This window comes from Phyllobates terribilis, unplaced genomic scaffold, assembly GCF_046119375.1.
Source record: "Phyllobates terribilis strain yellow unplaced genomic scaffold, ASM4611937v1 Scaffold_8__6_contigs__length_399053987, whole genome shotgun sequence".
Classification (NCBI taxonomy): domain Eukaryota; kingdom Metazoa; phylum Chordata; class Amphibia; order Anura; family Dendrobatidae; genus Phyllobates; species Phyllobates terribilis.
This window is the reverse complement of record NW_027362768.1, coordinates 153,960,570-153,979,833: the sequence shown is the minus strand read 5'-3', so window position 1 is coordinate 153,979,833 and position 19,264 is coordinate 153,960,570.

Below are 19,264 nucleotides of genomic sequence, written 5' to 3'. Positions count from 1 at the left end.
ACATGTGGAATATATTTTATCCCAAACATTTTCAAAACCATAGAGCGGATATCCACCTTTTATCACTATGTACTTAAGTTCTTAAAGGGGTTGTCCATTATGTTTTCTTAGTTTAAAAATGGGCCCATGGTGAACTAGGAGAATGTTCCTTCTGGCTCAGATAGAACCTGACCACTGCAGTCAGTTAAAAGTCACTGATTGGCTGCAGTGGTCACCACATACTTTTTCACCTCCCCTCTGAAAAAGAATCACAAAACATTTATTTCTGTTTCACCTTGATTTCATTGTTAAACTAAGAAAATATAGTAGACAACGAATCTAACATACCATTATAGTGATCGCAGCATATTTTTGTCATAGTTTCTTTGCATGGATGCACATTTAAATAAAAAGTAAAATATAAAAAAATAAAATAAATAAATAGATAAAGGAATATATCTATGAAACAGTGCACACGCCTCCAAACTCACTTGCACCAATATTAAATATCCTGCGAGAAACAAAGGTAATTAGCTTGGGTCTCAGGTACTGACATTAAAGGGAATCTATCAGCAGGTTTTTGCTATGTAATCTGAGAGCAGCATAATGTAGGGGCAGAGACCCTGATTCTAGGAATGTATCACTTGCTGTAGTTTCAATGCAATCAGTGTTTTATCAGCAGGAGATTATCACTGCTGGACTAGGTGTCACCTGTCAGGCAGTCCAGCTTATCTGTGTAACCCCGCCTCCACCACTGTTTGGTACTTTGCTGAGAGTGTACAAAGGAAGCAGCCAATCAGTGGTGTGGGCGGGGTTATACACAGCCAATCAGTGGTGTGGGCGGGGTTATACACAGCTCAGCATTCTGAGCACTGCTATATCTACAGGAGAGAAAACAGGGATTTTATCAAAACTGCACCAAGCAGCCCAGTGAGTGATACATCGCTGGAATCAGGGTCTCTATCCCTACATCATGCTGCTCTCAGATTCTAGAGCAAAAACCTGCAGACAGATTAATATGCTCCTATTTTACATAATGTACCCCAAACATACAAGAATTACTTTGACCACCATGATTCACTTGTTTTATCTCGCTTTTATCTACCTTAGTTTGAAAATGATTGCACTTATCATCCACATACAGATCTGTTACATTTAACATCTGTCTAGGTTGTCTTCTTGGCATTATGATGACATTTTCCAGAGCACAATATCCAAACAATTGACCTCTTTATACTTGGAAAAATTAGAAGATTAAGGTGGAAACAATAGGACTAAAATTTGTAGGGTCTAAATTTTGGCAATCAGATATTTTCTAGTTGGTGATTATTTATAAGAAAGCCTCGTGTCACTTATAAAAAGAAATAAATAAACTTGAGAACAGAATAATAATAATTAAAAAAAAAAAAAGTAAATAAATAAATATAGAAAAAAATCAACTTTTGAATGTTGCAATCCAAAAGTGAAATTTTGCTCTGAGCATCAATGTCCAAAACAACCCAGTCCTAAAAGGGTTAAGTTACGCTCCCATTGTATAGTACTGGTCCGTCCCATTAAAGCCCATAAAGGTGCGTCTGTTAACATGAATCTATTAGCTTTCCCCTCATTTTAAATAAACTTTGGGGCCATGCCACCAACTACTTTTTTTCCCCTTTTATATCAGGTCTCATGGGACCGAACCCATTCTGAACGAGATTGCTCCTAATTTGTGGCTTTTCCTGAAAACTTTTAGCAAAATCTGTTAAATCTCTATCACCAAATTTATGTGTTAAAGAGCCGAGTGGTTATTAAAAAAAAAAATCTTAATAAATGTAACCACAGCAATTAAGTTTGCATCTTCACATACTCCGGAGTAAAATGCAATAAAAAAAAGTTATATAGGGTGGAAATTTTATTAATATATAAATATAACATTTATGACTTGGGCCGAGCGAGGAGAAACGAACAGGAAAGGAAAAAAACGAAATAGGACAGAGCGAAAGTTTGTGCCCTTTGAAGTGCCCTCCAAAGAGTTAAGGGAGTGTGCGTGGGAGGTCCGGTTGATTTTTCTTTTGTTTTTTTTTTGTTTGTGGTTCTTGATATTGCGGTTCTTAACATGTTCATGGCGTGACGTCATGTTTGTGGAGCGGAGCAGTAAATGTATGCCTTCTGCTTGTGGTAACCCTTATGAAAAACGGCCACAAATATGCGAAGGAAACTTGCATGCTTGTATTACATATGGCTAGGAAGACCATGCTGTGAACTCACAAAGCACTCGGGATAATGTGTGTGCGCTCAGCGTAATATATGTGTGCGTAGAAATGCGATATTTACAATGGGGTTCCATCCAGCGGAAATTCCGACCAGCAGACAATTCCCCGTAAAGCCATGAAAAATGCCACTTGCCCTACGTGTAATGATAAATAGCAAGACAGGAGCTGAGGTTTCAGTTTTTATTCTCCCGTTGGAGGGGGGCGAGAGGGGTTCCTGTGCCAGTAACTAATCCCATAATGAATTGGGGGAAGAAAGCTAATAATTGAAGCCTTTTTTATAAGGTACAGACTTGTTAATTCACAAGGTCATTGATAGATGGTCTAAAGGCATGGGTGCATTAGACATCCAGGCATATGGACATATTACAAAAATTAGAATTTGTTTTCAATTTCGGGGTTCATACTATAAATTTTTATTTTATTTTATTGGAGGGGGGAGCTAGAAACACATCCAAAAGGAGAAGCTCTTAAAAAAAACCTTTAATTTATTTTCTTTCTAACCAGAAGTGTAACTTAAAGGGGTTGTCCACTACTAGGGCAACCCCTTCTTGATCTAAATGTTTGGTCCCAATAAAATAAAGAAGCTTATACTCGTGCCGGTGCCGTTCCTGCAGTGTCGGCACTCGCGGTCCCAGGTCTCCTGTGGTGTGGGCACTCGCGGTCCCGGGTCTCCTGGGGATGACTCGGTACCCGTGCCTTTATTCTGGCCTTTAGGGATGTCGCGGTGGTCGGCTCCCGAGCCCGTACCCTGGGCCTCTCCTTTAAAAAGGGGTTGGTGATTTGTTAAGTTTATAAAAGAGTTTGTGACGCCACCTGTGGCTTCTGGTGATGGTCACCAGCGCTGAACAGTCCACTGAGGCTGGCGATAAGGCAGCTGGATGGTATAGCTCCCCACAGGTGGAGCTAGGCCTCAGGGCAGTGTATGAACAGGGAAAGCAGGACGAAGAGACCCCGCCGGGTCAGAGCAAGAACAGGGACAGACACGATAGTCACTTCAGTACCTTTTACTGATGGAAATTCAGGCACTCCCCGGAGCACTGTAGGGTGAAGGGTGTATGTCCGGATCCTGCCCAATGAGCGGGTTTTGGGCCTCCTGCTTCTTGACTCTGCGTAGTAAGTTTCTGACCTGCCTGGAGCTAGGCCTAACTTTGTCTCTGTCCTGCGCTGGCTGACCTTGTGGTAGGGCCTTCTCTTGGATTACACGCTCCCGACTTACGGGGCCTATGTGTCTCCTGGCTCTGGTACGTATCAGCACTTTAGAGATCCTGGGACTTGTAGTTCTCCAGGGATTCCAGTTTATCTTACTGGGTCATGGAGATCCCGGTAAGCTTCGGACCCGGTGTCCGGTAACTGCTTCTTCGGGGTGAGCTAGTTAAGCTCCTCTACCCCCTATGAACTAACTCTCTCTACTCGCCTTCAGCCTACTCGGGCCCTCTCTAGGCTACTCACACTAACGGCAGCTTGCCGCGTTTCACCGATCTTATGGCGCCGGCACACCTGAAGCTCACCTCTCTGAGCTACACGGACTCTTGATCTGGATAAGCTCCACTACAGGCTAGCAATTGCAGGAGCTGGAACAGGCTTTTGTCCTCTGAGGTAACTCTTCTCAGACTGCACTGGACTCACTGCTAAACCAGACTGTACTCCAGCTTAGACTCTCACTTAGACTGACTGCTGCCTGGCTCCACCTTCCCTTTTATACCCCTAACGGGCTCCCTCTGGTGGTTTGAGGTGGAAGGTGGAGATGTGTGAATGGTTATGGGGGCCTCTTGTGGAGGAATCCTTCAATACACCCTTCTAGGAATTGTGATACCAAGCACAGCTGGGCTTCACATCGGTACTCGCGGTCCCGGGTCTCCTGTGATGTCGGCACTTGCAGTCCCGGGTCTCCTGTGGTGTTGGCACTCGCGGTCCCGGTTCTCCTGTGGTGTCGGCACTCGCGGTCCCTGGTCTCCTGTGGTGTCGGCACTCGCGGTCCTGGGTCTCCTGTGGTGTGGGCACTCGCGGTCCCGGGTCTCCTGTGGTGTCGGCACTCGCGGTCCCAGGTCTCCTGTGGTGTCGGCACTCGCGGTCCCGGGTCTCCTGTAGTGTCGGCACTCGCGGTCCCAGGTCTCCTGTGGTGTCGGCACTCGCAGTCCTGAGTCTCCTGTGGTGTGGGCACTCGCGGTCCCGGATCTCCTGTGGTGTCAGCACTTGCGGTCCTGGGTCTCCTGTGGTGTCGGCACTTGCGGTCCCGGGTTTCCTGTGATGTCAGCACTCGCGGTCCCGGGTCTCCTGTGGTGTCGGCACTCACGGTCCCGGGTCTCCTGTAGTGTGGGCACTCGCTGTCCTGGGTCTCCTGTGGTGTCGGCATTCTTTGTCCCGGGTCTCCCGTGAGGTTGTTGTGACACTTTACCCCGGCACCCAATCACTGCCTTTGTACGAATTGAACATGAAGAGGACATCAGAGATCAGCCGCAGCCCAGACTTCCTCTTCATGTTCAATTCGACAGAAGGTGGGGACACTGATGCCAGCGCTGATTGGGCACAGGGATCATGTGTCACAACAGCCACACGAGATCCCCGGCACCACGAGTGCCGACACTGTGGGAACGGCGCCGGCACGGGAGGTGAGTATAAGCTTTTTTATTTTATCTGCGCCAAGCGTGCGGTATGACAAGGAGTTGTCCAAGTAGTGGACAACTTCTTTAAAGCTTAAGCCCCAATGCTAAATTTCCAACTATTATTTTACTTACTAATATAGCGCCATTAATTCCACTAATCATCATCACTGTCCCCACTGAGGCTCACAACCTAAACTCTCTATTAGTATGTCTTTGAAATGTGGGAGAAAAACCCCACAAACCTAATGAGATTTGAGCACAGGACCCAAGTGTTGCAAAGCAACAGTGCTAACCACTGAGCCACCATGCTTCTCATTGGTCTTTAATTATTGGACCTCTTTTGGGACCCCCGAGGTTCCTGGGCTTAGTAGGAAAGCAAGACCTGCCCCCACTATAGTTACACCCCTTTTACTAACCTCTTTTTTTTTTCTATAAAAACACCCGCTTTGTCGCAAACAGTCTTGTAGACAATGGCACAAAAAAAACTTCTAAACTCCCTCCTGGTCACTTCTATTTTTGGAGGACAGAAGACTGAAGAATGAGAACTTGTTAATAAGGCAGGCTTAGGGCAAATGCGGACTACTGTATTTTCTGACAAAACATCAGATCACACCCAGACCAATATTTTTCTATGGGACCGTACACATGTCAGATGTTTTCCTTGGACCACAACGGTCCAAGGGAAAAATCGCTGCATGCCCGAGTTTGATACATACAAGTCAATGAGTCCGTGGAAACCATCGAACTGAACTTGGATGACATCTGAGTGCAGTCCAGTTTCCACAGACTGACAGAAAAGAGAAGATTAAGACATTTTTTCCCCATCTGAAAAATCGTATCACACTATGATCACATTCTGATCGGAGTTTGATCAGAGTGTAATTTGCATAATTGACCTGATTCTCTCGGATGATAGAAAATGCGCTGGTGTGATTCGAGCCTTACCATGTCTGGTCCCTTTTTGCAGATGGCAGGGCTTCTGCTGTAGGCAGTTGCCTTGCAGCCAGACACTTGTTTTTGGGGTGTGAACATGAATAATAAGACTGATTTCCTGGGACACATATGTAAGAATTCTTTTTATGTCTCTTATGTTTTTGATCGGAATCTGAAACAAATTACGACCAAAGAAAAAGAAGATATTAATAGTTTAATTTTTTATTTTAGATTTATTCCATTTAGGGGTCAAATCAAATCGAATGTACATTTTTATGATCTGAGGACTCGTTAGACCTCAAAGCATAACAAGTCTCATGATTGTCTAATTATCTTTTTTGGTCTAGTCACCAGTGCAGTCTTCAATTGGCCATTTTCAGCATTTTCCAGCTCCCGGTATCTTCGGTGTCTTCCGGCAGTCAGTATCTTTGACTTTTCCTGCATTGACATGGCTGTAACATAACATCCAGTCTGAGGACGATACAAAGATGGCCGGTGAAGACTTCACCTTTGACTGGACCAAAGAAGGCAGTTGAGGGCTGTGTGAGTATTAATTTTTTTTAACTTTTCAGAATTTCTTCCCAGCCTTTTTGAATCCTGCAGTTGGCAGCCATTATGCTCGATTTGCACCAATTAAATTGCATAAAGTTTGTATTATGACAAATTGAAATAATTTTGTGAAATTCTAGGTGATTTTGATTCACCTTTAAGTGATTCATTTATCTCTAATCTATACATTTCACTTCATTAGTATACAGATTCATCTTTTCGGAATTGAGATCTGGAGGACATCACCTTTGTGTTTGACCATCACATAATAGACAAAAAGATAGAGCTTTACATAATTTAAATCACACAACATACAGTATATTATAGACCATGCTGCGCAAAAATTTTAGTGAGATGTGAAGTCTAAGGGGTAATGCTTCTCCTTGTGGAGAGTGACAAGCCAAGCCAAGCCTGGCATGTCATAGTGAGGAGACTTATAGGCCATGCATGCTCCACTTGGAACTTAAAGTTGCAAATTGTCTCTTCAGAGAGGAAGAGGACTATAACTCTAGTGCCAACTATTGGAAACAGCAATCCTAAAAGTCAATATCAACTCTTTAACAAGCCTTGAAATATGGTGCTGCATGGCTTATAAGTCTCCTTACTCTGACATGCCAGGCTTGGCTTGTCACTCTCCACAAGGAGAAACTTTACCCCTTGGGCCCCAGTCCAGAGCTTCTTACCTAGCCAAATCAGATTTCATACTTTGCACTAATGAGGGTCAACACCCCGAAACACCATGTCTACAAATTGAGATTCTGGTTTGGCTTTTATCCTAAGTCATGTGGCTGGTCAAAGAGTCAATATTGACTTTTAGGATTGCTGCTTCTGATAGGTGACGCTAGAGTTCAAGTCCTCTTCCTCTCTGAAGAGACAATAAGCAGGTGTGAAAAAGTTGATTCAAAGTAAGAAGCTTCCAAAAACAGAAGTGCTAATAGTTTATTTTTATTATTTCACTAAATACAAAGTGAATGAACAAAATATTCAGTGACCGCCCTTTACCTTCCAATTAGAATCAGTTATTCTCTTTAAACACACACAGTTTTTGAAGGAACTCGACAGGGAGATTTTTACAAACATCTTGGAGAACTGACCACAGATCTTCTGTGTATGAAACTTATGCAAATCCTTCTGTCTCTTCATGTGATCCCAGACTGATGGGATGATGTGAGGTTTGTGGGTCCGGATCGTCACTTCCAGAACTCCTTGTTCTTCTTTAATCTGAAGATCATTCTTAGTGACATTGACTGTAAGTTTGAGGTCATTGTCCGGCTGGAGAATAAATGTGGAGCCAATCAGACCCTCTTTGAGGTTATTGCATGATACTGTGACACCCCAGGGGTCTGGTTGCCACAGTAACGTAATGTTATGTCTGAGAGCAGGTGGGAGGTCCTTTAGTCAGGGATCCTGTGCATGCCACACCTCCTGCCCAGTCTTGGGAGGGGAAGAACTTCCCCTATATAAACCTGGGGCTGAGGCAGGGTGAGTGAGTAGAAGAAGAGAAGAAGTAGAGACAGCATAGGAAGAAACAGCAGTTACAAGGAGTCAGGGGCTGGCAGCTGCAGAGTTCGCCCTGACTAAGAAGACTTTTTACCGGACCCGGAGTCCGAGGCTGTGGGGACTAATTCCTGCCCAGCAGCAGAATCCGTCAGGCAGGGGATTTCAGGTCCTCTGGCCCAGAAGCCCGAAGGCACGGTCACACGCGTGGGACCAGCACCGCCATCGTGGAGCGGAAGCCATTAGAAGGCCCCGAGTCACCGGCCATACGGGTGAGCACCACACGGTACACTCAGGGACGTGGGCTACTTACATCAGCTCCTAGCAAGGTAGCCAGAAGAGTACAGTCAGTTTGGGAGGCCTACAACTACGCCTGGCCAGGGGAGATCCCATCTGCTCAAGGACTGACCAGGCCCCGTTTGCTAGCAAGTACTCCGGGAGGGTCTTTTGTTGTTACCAGTAAAGACCCTGAACTACACCGTACCGTCTCTGAGTGGTTCCTGCTACCCCCATCATCCACGTCGGCTGCCCTGAGGCCATACCCCTCCCGTTGGGGGTTATACTATCACGCTGCACAATCCCACCATCGGCCTCAGCGGTCTGCCCTGCAGCAGCAGCCCCCTGGCTGCACTCAACGGGTGGCGTAGTCATCAACCATTTACTACTAATGGACTGCCGTCTAGTTTGACTCCCTGGGCACGGACCGGGTCACCGCCACGAGACTACAACCCTCCACAGATCCGGCTCCGGGTAAGCTCCCGCATGCGCAGCGCAGCGCGCCACAGGCCCAGGGGCGCGTCAACTTTGGCGTAGTCGGCAGGATTTCGTGCCCGCAACCACCGGGTACTGCGTGCCTGAAAAGCAAAGACTGTTCAAACTTACCAGTGGTGAAGATTCCCGCTATCCGTGGAGGTTTCCCGCCATCCGGCGCCATCTTCTACCTTCTTCCCGCCATCCGCGAAGTTTTCCCGCCATCCGGCGCCATCTTCGACCTTCTTCCCGCCATCCGTGGAGTTTTCCCGCCATTGGACGCCATCTTGAGGACGCCGCGCGGGAAGAAGAGGGGCGTGGACTCCGAAAGCGCGCGAGAACTGAAGCCCCGCCTCACGTCCGGACGTTGCGTAAGGTCCTGGAAGGAGCCCAGCAGACGCCGACGTCACAGGAGCGCGACGGAAGGTCCTCAACCCTGACGATCCACTGCGGAGCCGCGGCCTACGGAAGAGGATCATCGCAAGGTAGGCCACGGTCCATTAGGGGGGAGGAAGATGTCGGATACGGAGGAGAGCTTCACTGCCTCAACCCCCGCCAGCGCTACCGCTGCTGCAGCTATGCCCTTCACCATGCCCTATATCCCGGGAGCAGCTTGGCTACCCCAGTACTCAGGGGAGTCACATACCCTGCATGACTTTAGAGAAAAGCTGGATAGCCTCTTCCAGGTGTACCCCCTCACAGAAGAGCAAAAAGTGAGCATCCTGGTGGCCCAACTAACCGGGGCAGCCAAAAGAGAAGTAAAATCTTGGCCACCTGGGAGGAGGACTGTCGCAGAGATACTAACCCGGCTGAGGGACACCTTCGATACCCGCACCTCAGCCGAGATCAAGCTTAGATTCTACGGGTGCAAGCAGCGAGCGCATGAGAGTATAAGGGACTATGCACTAAACCTACAAGAGGCCCTGAGGGCCATAAAGCAGACCGACCCTGATGGGGTGGGAAACGAGGACAGGCTGTTGACTGAACAATTTATAGAGGGTTTATATTGCAATGCCCACCGAACCCAGTTGCGGGCAATGGCCTTACAGGATCCCCATCTGGACTTTGCACAGTTCAAGGATAGAGCTATCCGGGTGCTCCGAGAACCAGCACCGGGTGGCGTTGTGACCCACAGGCGCCCAGCTATCACTTACCACCAGGAGGCGGCGCCCTTGTCGACAGGGCCTGTGGGAGCTCATGCGCAGGCTTTGGACAATGACCCGGCTCCAGACCTACACCATCAGGTCCAAGAGCTAGTTAAGAGCGTTGCTGCGCTAACCCAAACTGTGCAGTCTTTACAGGTTTCCACCCCAGGGAAGATCCAGCTGGCATCCGGACCGGAGGACATCCCGTGGCGTCGACCAAGGAGGACCCCACCGGCCAGAGGAAGACCCAGTGACCGATACAGCGAGGACGGACGACCCATCTGCCGCCGCTGCAATCAATCCGGACATATGGAAAGGTACTGTTCTTTAAACGGGCACAACCTGGGGTAGAGGGCCAACCCCCAGGAAAAAGATCACCAGGCCCATCGAACTGGCGCGACAGATATGTGGGAGGACGTCCAGTCTTGCCTGTGGTACTGGATGGCATTCCCATGAGTGCCCTACTGGATACCGGGTCACAGGTCACCACCATCCCGTACGTGCTCTTCAAGCAGTACTGGAATGACTCGGATATTACCCGCTACCCTGACGACGACTTGAGTATCATCGCCAGCAATGGCCAGCCCGTGCCACAGATCGGATTTAAAGAGGTGACCCTCAAAATCGGTAGAGTCGAACTGGCCGCACAGGGACTGATCATTGTAGATATTGATAAACATGAGAGTCACCCAAAAATAACTCTAGGAACTAACGTAATTGAAAATTGTCTTGCAGAGGTGATTTTCCTTTTACAGCAGGTTGCCAAGAACGCCAGCTCCGGCGAGCAGCGGGTGCTCCAGAAAGAGATCCGGGCACTGATGCAACGGCAACAAGTGGAACTCTCCGGCGGTGAGATTGGTAGCGTAAGAATGTGTGACCCTTTTCCTATTGCCATGCCCCCAAAAAGTGAAATGATGATTTGGTGCCGGGCAGCTATTGGTCTGAGAGGTAGAGATTACCAGGCAATGGTAGAACCAGTTTACTCAGACAGTAGGCCCACCATTTTGACAGCACGGGGGGTGGTCAATGTACGCCATGGGAGGGTGCCCGTTCGCATAATAAATATCGGGGAGAGGGAAGTGTACCTGCCCCGGTATGCCACGCTAGCCAAATTATATACCACTAATCAAAATTCTATACAATCTGTGGAACCCTTGCCTCCATCTCACCCGGAGGAAGGTAACGGCTCTAAGAAAGACATGGAGGACTGGTGTCAGCAACTACATCTGGGTACTGACTCCACTCCCTCACATCAGAAACAAGGAGTCTATCGGGTGGTTCAAGAGTATGAGAGAGTGTTTAGTAAACACCCGTTAGACTTCGGGCGAGTCAAGGGGGTAGAACACCGCATCCCCACGGGAGATCATCCTCCCATAAAAGAGAGGTATCGACCCGTACCCCCTGCACATTACCAACACGCCAAGGGGATGCTTAGAGACATGAAGGAGGCTGGGGTAATCCGGGATAGCTGTAGCCCCTGGGCAGCCCCACTAGTTTTAGTCAAAAAGAAAGACAACACCATGAGGATGTGTGTAGATTACCGGAAAATCAACCGTATCACACACAAGGATGCGTACCCCTTACCAAGGATAGAGGAGTCATTGGCTGCTTTAAGATCTGCTAACTTCTTCTCTACCTTGGATCTCACTAGCGGGTACTGGCAGGTTCCTGTAGCAGAGGCGGACCGGGAGAAGACCGCATTCACCACCCCGATGAGACTTAGCGAGTTCACCTGCATGCCGTTCGGACTCTGCAACGCCCCAGGAACCTTCCAACGATTAATGGAGTGCTGTCTGGGCCACAGAAACTTCGAGACGGTCCTGTTGTACCTGGACGATGTCATCGTATACTCCAAAACTTATGAGGACCACCTGAAACACCTGGCGGAGGTGTTCGAAGCTCTGGCGAGTTACGGCCTAAAGGTGAAACCCTCCAAGTGTCACCTCCTGAAACCAAAGGTGCAATACCTGGGACACGTGGTGAGCGCTGACGGAGTGGCTCCCGACCCCGATAAGATCACCGCAATTAAGGGATGGCCAAGCCCCTCCAGCGTAAAAGAAGTGCGGCAGTTCCTCGGGTTGGTAGGCTACTACCGAAGGTTTATTCCCGGTTTCACCAAAAAGGCAGCACCTATGCAGGACCTCCTGATAGGCCAGTCCCGGAAGGCCAAGAACCAGAAGCCGCCCTTCAAATGGGAAAAGCTAGAAGAAGAGTCCTTCCGCCAGCTGAAGATGGCCCTCACGGGGGATGAAATCTTGGCGTACCCGGACTATAGCCAGCCCTTCATCCTCTACACCGACGCCAGTAACATCGGGCTAGGAGCCGTACTGTCCCAGATTCAGCAGGGGAGAGAACGAGTAATCTCCTATGCCAGCCGAAAACTGCGACCCACCGAAAGGAACCCCGAAAATTACAGCTCATTTAAGCTAGAGTTCCTGGCCGTGGTATGGGCAGTCACCGAGCGCTTTAGGCATTACCTCGCTTCTTCCCGGTTCACCGTATACACGGATAACAACCCGTTGACACACCTGGACACGGCAAGACTCGGTGCCCTGGAGCAGAGGTGGATGGCCCGTCTGTCCAACTACGAGTTCACAATCAAATACCGGGCAGGACGCTCCAATACTAACGCGGACGCCCTGTCCAGGATGCCCAACCTGCCGGACGAAGGAGAAGATCCGGAGGGACTGGAAGAAGTTGAACTCCCTGCGTTCCACCGTCATGGGACTATCCAGTATTCCCACCGGGTAAGGGGTAAGCAGGCTGCTACGTTGAACCCCTTACCCCACTACAACTGGGCGGAAACGCAAGACAGCGACCCTGCCGTCCGACTGGTGAAGGAGATGCTGACTCGGCCGGAGGCTCGCCTTGAACCAGACGCTCCGGAGGAAGCCAAACAACTATGGGCGGAGAAGAGTCGACTATTCCTTTACAAGGGGAAGTTGTGCCGCAGAATGGTCAACTCCCGGACGCATGAACTACTCTGGCAAGTAGTGGTGCCCCGAAGAGACGCAGCCATGGTGATGGAGGCATACCACGACGGAGCTGGACACTTCGGGTGGAAAAAGCTGGAGTTCCTGCTGCGCGAGCGGTTCCACTGGGTAGGCATGAGGGGAACCATCGAGAAGTGGTGCAGAGACTGTGGCCCGTGCAATCTGAGAAGGAAGGACCGGGCCAGCCAGAAGACTCCCCTGCAGTCCATCGTCACCCGGCAACCGTTGGAACTGGTAGCCTTGGATCATGTAAAACTGACCCCAAGCAGAAGTGGCTACGTCTACGCGTTAACCATCGTGGATCATTACTCCCGGTTCTTGGTTGTCGTCCCCGTCAAGGACTTAACGGCTCAAACAGCAGCTAGGGCCTTCCAGCAGCACTTCTGCCGTCCACACGGGTACCCGGACCAAGTGCTGACGGACCAGGGACCTGCCTTTGAAGCGGAGGTCTTCCAGGAATTCTGCAATCTGTATGGCTGCCGGAAGATAAGGACGACACCCTACCATCCGCAAACTAATGGACTTTGTGAAAAAATGAACCAGGTGGTAATGGATCTTCTAAAAACATTGCCCCTGGAAGAACGCAGTCTGTGGCCTGAGAAGTTGCCCGATCTGGTGGACCTATACAACCACATCCCGGTAGGTTCCACCAACTGTACCCCGGCTTACCTAATGAGGGCGAGACCTGGTAAGTTACCTGTTGACCTGGAAATGGGAGTCCTGACACCTGAGGACACTTCACCAGAAACAGACTGGGACACAGAGAGGCAGCAGCAGTACCGGAGAGTACAGGAGAGCGTGGAGCGAAGTCTCTGTCAGGCTAGGGAAAGACAAGAGAAGACTTACAACCAGTATGCTCCCGCTGTTCCCCTGGTACCCGGAGAGCAGGTCTTGAAGAGGAAAAGACGGCTCCACAAGTTGGATGACCAGTGGGAGAAGGACCCGTACACCGTACTGCCCTCAAGCCACGAGAACCCGAAGGTCTGTACCATCAGTAAAGACGGAGGGGAAACCACAGCCATTGTATCCCGGGACCACCTGAAGAAGTGTCCCGAACAACTGAGGAACCCTGAAGAGGAACAAGAAGACCATCGACTCGTGGGAGAAAAGGAAGATATGGTTAGTACCGTGCTCGGGGACTTCCCTCGGTCTTGGACTCAAGTCAATGGTGCAGTTGTGGTACCCGTACTCACCTTCCTCCAACCATCATCCCAAGAACCTACGGAGCAACGGGTAGAGCTGGAAGAACAGCCGGTCCAGGAGGCAGAAGACTCCACACAAGTAGAACAGGAGAATCAACCCTCTGCTTATAGTGAGCCTGCCGTACCCCTAGTGAGACAAAGAGCCGGTAGACAGCTGCCCAGTTTACCCTTGACAGCTCCTACACCCTGTAGTTCAGGGCCAGACAGTCAGCTCCGTAGGTCCACTAGGGCCACTAGAGGCCAGTTACCCGCACGTTGGAGGATCTAAATGTTTAAGCTATTTTATAATGTTTACCTGTCTATAGTTGCTTGTGTGTAATTTTGTATTTCTAGTTGTTTTTAGGAATCCTTGGTGGATTTACCGGGAATCCTTGTATATAGTTGGAGCGTAACCCAGGATGGACTAAAGACTGTCAAGGACTCGGGGTAGAACAGACCCCTACCTGGTTACGTCTCCCTGTGTTGGTGAAATGGACACCTTGCTTTCTTCAGAGACTGCACCCGGTTGCGGACACGCCGTAACCATCTTTATGTGTTTTCTTATTGTATTATTAATGTTTTGCCTTGTTATGTTTTCTAAATGTGTTTAGTCCCGGAGTACTAAATTTTACTAGGGGGGAATGTGACACCCCAGGGGTCTGGTTGCCACAGTAACGTAATGTTATGTCTGAGAGCAGGTGGGAGGTCCTTTAGTCAGGGATCCTGTGCATGCCACACCTCCTGCCCAGTCTTGGGAGGGGAAGAACTTCCCCTATATAAACCTGGGGCTGAGGCAGGGTGAGTGAGTAGAAGAAGAGAAGAAGTAGAGACAGCATAGGAAGAAACAGCAGTTACAAGGAGTCAGGGGCTGGCAGCTGCAGAGTTCGCCCTGACTAAGAAGACTTTTTACCGGACCCGGAGTCCGAGGCTGTGGGGACTAATTCCTGCCCAGCAGCAGAATCCGTCAGGCAGGGGATTTCAGGTCCTCTGGCCCAGAAGCCCGAAGGCACGGTCACACGCGTGGGACCAGCACCGCCATCGTGGAGCGGAAGCCATTAGAAGGCCCCAAGTCACCGGCCATACGGGTGAGCACCACACGGTACACTCAGGGACGTGGGCTACTTACATCAGCTCCTAGCAAGGTAGCCAGAAGAGTACAGTCAGTTTGGGAGGCCTACAACTACGCCTGGCCAGGGGAGATCCCATCTGCTCAAGGACTGACCAGGCCCCATCCGCTAGCAAGTACTCCGGGAGGGTCTTTTGTTGTTACCAGTAAAGACCCTGAACTACACCGTACCGTCTCTGAGTGGTTCCTGCTACCCCCATCATCCACGTCGGCTGCCCTGAGGCCATACCCCTCCCGTTGGGGGTTATACTATCACGCTGCACAATCCCACCATCGGCCTCAGCGGTCTGCCCTGCAGCAGCAGCCCCCTGGCTGCACTCAACGGGTGGCGTAGTCATCAACCATTTACTACTAATGGACTGCCGTCTAGTTTGACTCCCTGGGCACGGACCGGGTCACCGCCACGAGACTACAACCCTCCACAGATCCGGCTCCGGGTAAGCTCCCGCATGCGCAGCGCAGCGCGCCACAGGCCAAGGGGCGCGTCAATACGGCCCCCACAGAGCCCTGATCTCAACACCATAAAGTCTGTGTGGGATTAGAAGAAAAGACAGAAGGATTTGCACAAGCGACATACACAGAAGATCTGTTGGTAGTTCTACAAGATGTTTGGAACAACTTCCCTGTCGAGATCCTTCTAAAACTGTGTGCAAGTACAAGTACATATAAGACTTGATGCTGTTTTGAAGGCAAAAGGCGGTCACTAGTGATGGGCGAGCACTAAAATGCTCGGGTGCTCGATGCTCAGGTCGAGCACATTGGTATACTCGGGTGCTCGACCCAATGTAAGCCTATGGGAAACTCAAGCATTTTTCAGACGGCACCCCCCGGCGGTCTGCAGAGGGCCTAAAAATTGCCCAAATCGATGGGAACAGTGCTCAAATGACATGGGAACAGCATGGGGAAGACCCTTGGAAGCATTTCTGACTCCCAGGTCACTTCTGTCAACAACGTTGTTACAGGTATTATGCCTCTTTTACGGACTCACAATAAAACATACAAAAACGAAACCAAAATGGATTTTCCTGGGAAATATGTTAAGGAACATCCTTTCCAGGGTAATGACTTGTATATAAAGCAAAATAAATAACCAAAAACAAAAATGCTCCTCCACACTTGGACTATGTTCACACGTAGCATTTTTTGATGCGTTTTTGCACTTTTGCATTGCTTTCAACCGTGACAAATGCATTCACCAGGAAATGTCATTTTAACATTTTACAACCTTATCTGACCATGTGGTGTGTGAGATATCATCAGACACATCATGTTTCATTTATGAAGGAGGGACTCTGAAAGTCACAAAGCCTATTTTTATAGAGCCATCAGGCTTTACTATTCTTAAAGGGCCAGCAGTCGGCCCTCACTATTCTTAGAGAGCCATCAGCCGGCTATGTTTTATTGTTCCCATTACTAAAGAGTGGGTCTCCTACACTGTTATTGCGTATGCAGTGAGTGGCAGGGCTGCCCATAATTTGGACGCACCCCAATCCCTCTTTGAAGAGACTTAGAGGAGGGCCTCCTGAAAACAATGTTCCCATTATTAGGAAGTAGGTCTCCCATTGTGTTTGCCTATGCAGTGAATGCAAGGGTTGCCAAAAATTTTGAGGGACTCCAATGCCCCTTGGAAGAGACGTGGAGGAGGGCCTCCTGAAAACAATGTTCCAATTATTAGGAAGTGGGTCTCCCATTGTGTTTGCCTATGCAGTGAATGCAAGGGTTGCCAAAAATTTGGAGGCACTCCAATGCCCCTTGGAGGTGACGTAGAGGAGGGCCTCCTGAAAAAAAATGTACCCATTATTAGGAAGTGGGTCTCCCATTGTATTTGCCTATGCAGTGAATGCAAGGGCTGCCAAAAATTTGGAGGCACTCCAATGCCCCTTGGAAGAGACTTGGAGGAGGGCCTCATAAAAAAATGCTCCCATTAGAATGGAGCGGGTCTCCTATACTTGTAATGTCCATGCACTAAGTGTATGGGCTGACAAACATTTACCCCTGGGGGTATACATGAACATACTGTCTAAAATTTTTTTTTACTGCCATCATAAATACCTTTTAAAAATATTTGGTGGGTGTTACATCACGGACCACGGTCACCCCGGTGATATGGTGGTGGAGGATGAGGATGAGGAGAAGGAGGAGGACAAGAGCAAATAGCCAAAATCAAGAAGCGTATACTGATGTGTGGGTGTGAAGAGGTGCATGGGAATACACCTCCCAAAGAAAGACACTGAATTTGAGTTTATGTTACGCCGCTATCATTCAGTGGTGTTGAGAAGTCTGGCCCAATCCAGCATTTGTTCATTTTTATAAGAGTCAGCCTGTCAGTGTTATGTTCTGCAACTAGGAACTAAGGAATAGAAGGGAAAAGCTGTCCCTGCACTGAGACTCTGCTTAAACCTTACGCTGGGGTGGGTGCCCTATTCATTGTGAATAACCCCACCGATGATCCTTCACTAAACTCAAACGAAGACCTGAAGGAAGGGGAAAGGGTGTCCCTAAAAGATCTAAGGACTAGGAGAAAAAATGCAAGCGTAAGTGTGCAACCTGCCACCCACCCACCCCCAGGCTGCAATACCATACTGCTAGCTTGCTTGCACTTGAAATTGGGCCTTTTAGGCATGTGGAGGCAGACGCCGGCCACCATGTCATGGCTGCGTCGGCGGCCTGGTATCCATACTCAGTCCCCAGCCGCCCGGCGGCCGGGGGTCCACGCTCGGTCCCCAGGCGCCAACGGGCGGCCGGGTGTCCATACTCAGTCCCCAGCCGCCCCGCGGCCGGGTGTTCACACACAGTCCCCAGCCACCTGGGGGCGGCCGGGTATCCATAAATGGTCCCCAGATGCCCATATTTCTCCTGGGAACTTCCCCCACACTTTTCTTAGCCTGGCCTGCTTTAGGGCAGCATTTGACGAGCCCACCAGAGAACCAGACTCCTCCGGTGGGCCCTGGCTTCTCCATCAGGGGAGTTGAGAGTGCCAAGGTGAGGAGCATGATGATGATGATAGAAGTTAGCGTCTGCTTTGTTTTCTTGGAATGCAAGCGCATGTATGTAGTAGCGGATAGGCCTGAGGTGGTCAGCGTTTTGGCGCATATTCTACCTCCTCCAAGGATTGCTGGATGTTTTCCTGCTACTATCCCAGTTCTATGACTCCCGTTAAAACAAAGCTTCAGGTGATGAATGATGGATGAGGTGGTGGCAAAGGAGAAAGAGCAGGAGGAACAGGGACCATTCACATCAATATCAGGCCAGTCAACCACACATGTCTTGTAGGATATGTTTCTGTACCAAAAGGAGCGGTTCGGCTACACAGTTAAAGGGCATGCAGTGAGTGCAATGCCTACCAAAAGTTTCGAGGCACTCCAATGCCCCTTGGAAGTGACATGGAGGTCAGAGGGCCTTAACTAAACCGTTTTTTCCATTTATAGCAACTTGGTCTCCTGTGCACTGTTGGCCTAAGCAGTGAATGGAAGGCTTTCCAAAAATTATGAGGAACTGCAAAGCCCCTTGAAACAGACGTGGATTACAGCATACTAAAAACCTTCTACCCATTATTGGGGAGTGGGTCTCCCTTAGTGTTCGCCTATGCATTGAAAAGCAAAAGCTGACTAAAATTAGGAGGAAATGCAATGCCCGTTGGAAGAATGGTGGAGGTCGCAGTGGAATAAAAAGACAATATCAATGCCCCTTGGAAAAGTGGTGGAGGTCGCATTAGCTTAACAAGATGGTTTTAATGCCCCTTGGAAGAGACGTGGAGGTCGCAGTAGCTTAACAAGACGCTTTTAATGCCCCTTGGAAAAGTGGTGGAGGTCGCAGTAGCTTAACAAGATGGTTTTAATGCCCCTTGGAAGAGACATGGAGGTCGCAGTAGCTTAACGACGGTTTTAAGGCCCCATGGAAAAGTGGTGGAGGTTGCAGTAGCTTAACAAGACGGTTTTAATGCCCCTTGGAAGAATGGTGGAGGTCGCAGTGGAATAAAAAGACAATATCAATGCCCCTTGGAAAAGTAGTGGAGGTCGCAGTAGCTTAACAAGACAGTTTTAATGCCCCTTGGAAGAGACGTGGAGGTTGCAGTAGCTTAACAAGACGGTTTTAATGCCCCTTGGAAGAGACATGGAGGTCGCAGTAGCTTAACTAGATGGTTTTAATGCCCCTTGGAAGAGACGTGGAGGTCGCAGTATCTTAACAAGACAGTTTTAATGCCCCTTGGAAAAATGGTGGAGGTCGCAGTGGAATAAAAAGACAATATCAATGCC